The sequence below is a fragment of the Rhinopithecus roxellana genome, chromosome 5 (assembly GCF_007565055.1).
Source record: "Rhinopithecus roxellana isolate Shanxi Qingling chromosome 5, ASM756505v1, whole genome shotgun sequence".
Classification (NCBI taxonomy): Eukaryota; Metazoa; Chordata; class Mammalia; order Primates; family Cercopithecidae; genus Rhinopithecus; species Rhinopithecus roxellana.
The window spans coordinates 63260333-63264654 of NC_044553.1; the positions used below are offsets into that span (position 1 = coordinate 63260333).

The 4322-nt window shown below is 49.6% G+C and overlaps 1 long non-coding RNA gene across 1 annotated transcript; it reads left to right on the top strand.

Annotated features, from left to right (window-relative positions):
- Window positions 1-361: 361 nt before the first annotated feature.
- On the top strand, window positions 362-4014 carry LOC115897736. The gene is made up of 3 exons (XR_004057514.1): window positions 362-384; window positions 1038-1140; window positions 3974-4014. It is a non-coding gene; the product is annotated as an uncharacterized LOC115897736 (long non-coding RNA).
- The last annotated feature ends 308 nt before the right edge of the window (window positions 4015-4322 follow it).

Sequence of the window (4322 nt, forward strand, 5' to 3'; positions counted from 1 at the left end):
TGTGAGCGCGACCACCCGCCGCGTGATTAAGAGCGCTCGGGCCGGGCAGTCTCCCGTGGGAGTGGGGGCGTGGGTGAGTGCGACGGAAATCCCGCCTTCCGGCGCCCGCGCTTGACCCTGGCCTCAGTGAGCTCCAAGTAGGAAGATAAGCGGGATTGCAGGGAGCGGGAGAGTCGGGAGGACGGCGAAGCGCTCCTCTTCACCATTGGCTGCGCCCGCGGAGCAGCCTCATTGCGATTGGCCGTACGCGGGGGGTGCGCGGTAGTCCCGCATCCGCCCGCCCCTAGGGCAGTTAGAGGCGCCGGGGTGGTGGGCTGAGCCAGCGGCTGCCTGGAGGTCATGTCTGCACGCCGGCGGGGTACGCGGCCCGGCCCTGCTTGTCAGGTCCCGGCCTGGGGCACCGGGGGGGACGGCGGCGGAGGCGGTGCGGGCGCGGGGCTGGCGGGCGGCCGAGCCTGGGAGGCGGGCGGCCGAGCCTGGGAGGCGGGCGGCCGAGCCTGGGAGGCAGGCGTGGGCGCGGCGGCCGCACCGGGGCCTACGCGGATAGCCTGCGGGGCGGTCTCGGGCCTCTGTCTATCTCTTAAGTGGTGGTAGCTGTGGGTTTTTCTGCAGGCGGATCCTTTTGAGTAATTTGTTTCACGGACGCGCCGTGCTGTGGGGTAAAGCAGCAGTATGCTGCTTTCATTTGTCCGTTAAAACGGTGGGTTTCCTGTCGTGTGTGTGTACCTTTTGCATTTGAGGGCAGATGATATTGTGACTTGGCCTCCCGTGACCGTCCATTCTCAAGGTCTCGCCAGCGTGGTGCAGAAACCCGGCACACCGTGCTTACCTTGGAAGAAGGCTTTCCCTTCCCCACCTCCCTTTCCCCTCCATCTCTTCCCTGTTTCCCTCTCTCCCCCTCACTCCCGTCCCCCAGCTGTTCTCTCCCCTCTTGCTGTTCTCTCTCGCTCTCTCTTTTTTCTGCATTAAACATTTCGGGAGTGTCTTTGTAAATTATTAACAAGCGTTAGGTCTTAAACATGTGTGTTTACTTGCAGGCCTGAGAACTGGGAGGAGGCTGGAGAAAAGATGCCCTCTGAATCTTTCTGTTTGGCTGCCCAGGCTCGCCTTGACTCCAAATGGTTGAAAACAGATACACAGGTGGGATTTGACATGTCTTTTTCTTGGCGTGTTTCTGCTTCCATGTTTAAATTTCTCGTGTAAGGCTTTTCTATTTTAGGGTATGTAAGGGGAAGTTAGTTGTATCTTGCTATGTTAGAGGAGCAGGTTTATTTCCTATAACTTAAAATGTAGCAGTCTTGGCCGGGCGCGGTGGCTCACGCCTGTAATCCCAGCACTTCGGGAGGCGAGGCGGGTGGATCACGAGGTGAGGACATAGAGACCATCCTGGCTAACACGGTGAAACCCCGTCTCTACTAAAAATACAAAAAAATTAGCCGGGCGTAGTAGTGGGCGCCTGCAGTCCCAGCTACTCCGGAGGCAGAGGCAGGAGAATGGCGTGAACACGGGAGGCGGTGGAGCTTGCAGTGAGCCGAGATCTCACCACTGCACTCCAGCCTGGGCGACAGAGCGAGACTCCATCTAAAAAAAAAAAAAAAGTAGCAATCTTTATGGCTGTTTTTGTAGATTGTGCACGGCTGCCTTTTAATTAGTTTCTTGCAAGTGCACTACACTTGAGATCTATTAATAGGCAAAATTTTTTTCCTATTTATTATTACTGGATAAGAAATCTGCCACACTCCTAAGCATACCATGGTGACTTATTTGTTACTGATAGTATTTGAGCTGTTTAGTTAACTGTGGAGGGGAAAATTGGAGAAGTCAGTTGCAGTAATTATGGCTGATAGAAACTCACTCATTTTATGAGGTCTTGTGTTTGTGTTTCTGGAGAGACAAGAGTTAGTTCAGTTGAGCTGTTTGTTTTGTATTTGTAACCAATACAAGGACTAAGGACAATTGTGTTGAAACTGAGGTCATGATGTTAGGATCTTGAGGGCTGAAGGTTCCAAATGAATGGTATATATAGAATTCTATCTGACTTGAAAGTTTCCCTTTCTGGACCTCTGGATGTTGAGGCTGACAGTGTCCATGTGACAGTGCCTTCCCTGACAGGACTCAGCAACCTTTTTTTTTTGCACGTGTCAATAATTCATTATACTTTTAAAACTTTTAACCTCTTCCTCCTAGTCCTCAAATACTGATTTGTTAATAAATTAAAACTTTCCCGAAGTGTTTTCTGTGAAAGAATAATTGCAAAAGATACTCAAAGAAAAGTTAAGTACATGGAAAAATCCAAAGTATATGTTTTATTCATTACATTTGATGAATTTTTTTGTTGTAGTTTTTTCCTCTCGAGACAGAGTCTTGCTCTGTCGCTCAGGCTGGAGTGCAGTGGCTTGATCCTGGCTCACTGCAACCTCTGCCTCAGCCTCCTGAGTAGCTGGGATTACAGGCGCCCTCCGCCTCGCCCAGCTAATTTTTTTTTTTTTTTTTTGAGGTGGAGTCTCGCTCTGTCGCCCAGGCTGGAGTGCAGTGGCACAATCTCAGCTCACTGCAAGCTCCGCCTCCCGGGTCCATGCCATTCTCCTGCCTCAGCCCCCCAAGTAGCTGGGACTATAGGCGCCTGCCACCACACATGGCTAATTTTTTGTATTTTTAGTAGAGACGGGGTTTCACCATGTTAGCCAGGATGGTCTCGATCTCCTGACCTCGTGATCCACCTGCCTCGGCCTCCCAAAGTGCTGGGAGCGTGAGCCACCGCGCCCGTCCCTAATTTTTGTATTTTTAGTAGAGACGGACTTTCACCATATTGGCCAGGGTGGTCTTGAACTCCTGACCTCGTGATCCGCCCACCTCGGCCTCCCAAAGTGCTAGGATTACAGACATGAGCTTCCACGCCTGGCCCATGTTTCATGATTTTTTTTGTCCTTTGTTCTTGTAAAAATCATGGTTAGAAAGCAGAGCATAATTGTTCTTTACATAGATCCCGACTGATTAAGGTTTTTAGGGAGTTTTTTTTGGCATTCAGTAAATGTTTTTATTTTTAGTGTGAAATGTGTGTTTTTTATTATTAGAAAATATTTGTAGATTTATACATATCAAATTCCATTCTCTTTTGTTTGAGACAGAATCTCACTGTGTTGCGCAGGATGGAATGCAGTGGTGCCATCTTGGCTCACTGCAGCCTCCGCCTCCCGAGTACAAATGATTCTCCTGCCTCAGCCTCCCAAGTAGCTGGGACTATAGGCGCTTGCCACCATGCCCGGCTAATTTTTGTATTTTTAGTGGAGATGGGATTTCACTATGTCATCCAGGCTGGTCTTGAACTCTTGACCTGGTGATCCACCCACCTTGGCCTCCCAAAGTGCTGGGATGACAGGTGTGAACCACCGTGCATGGCCCCAAATTCTATTTTTCAGACTATGAATATTTTATTCTATTTTCTGAGACAGGGTCTTGCTCTGTTGGCCAAGCTGGAGTGCAGTGGTGCTATCTTGGTTCACTGCAACCTCTGCCTCCCAAGTTCAAGGGATTCTGCCTCAACCTCCCGAGTAGCTGGGATTACAGGTGTCCGCCACCACACCTGGCTAATTTTTTTTTTTTTTTTTTTTTTGAGATGGAGTCTCGCTCTGTCGCCCAGGCTGAAGTGCAGTGGTGTGATCTTGGCTCACTGCAACTTCTGCCTCCCAGGTTCAAGCAATTCTCCTGCCTCAGCCTCCCAACATGCTGGGATTACAGGTGTGAGCCACCATGCCCAGCCCCTGGACCTAGATATTTTCTCATGACCCTTTCCAAAGCCTGATTTGCATCCATTAGTTATATGTGTGTGATAGGTTTTTCTAAAGTTTTTTTAGAAGTTACCTTTTTACTTTAGTATAAAAGTGCTTTGAATATGCTGAATGTTAAATACATGTTTGTTGAATTTCTTTGAAACTTTAATATTAATGAGAACTATTAACTTTTTTTTTTTCAGATGCAGTCTCACCTTGTCGCCTAGGCTGGAGTATAGTGGTGTGATCTCAGCTCACTGCAACCTCCGCTTTCCAGGTTCAAGCAATTCTCCTTCCTCAGCCTCCTGAGTAGCTGGCATTACAGGTACCCGCCACCACTAACCTCCACCTCCCAGGTTCAAGCGATTCTCTGCCTCAGCCTTCTGAGTAGCTGAGATTACAGGCGCACACCAGCACTCCCGGCTAATTTTTGACTTTGTAGTATAGACAGGGTTTCACCATGTTGGTCAGGCTGGTCTTGAACTCCTGACCTCGTGATCCGCCCGCCTCGGCCTCCCAAAGTGCTGGGATTACAGGCGTGAGCCACATTTT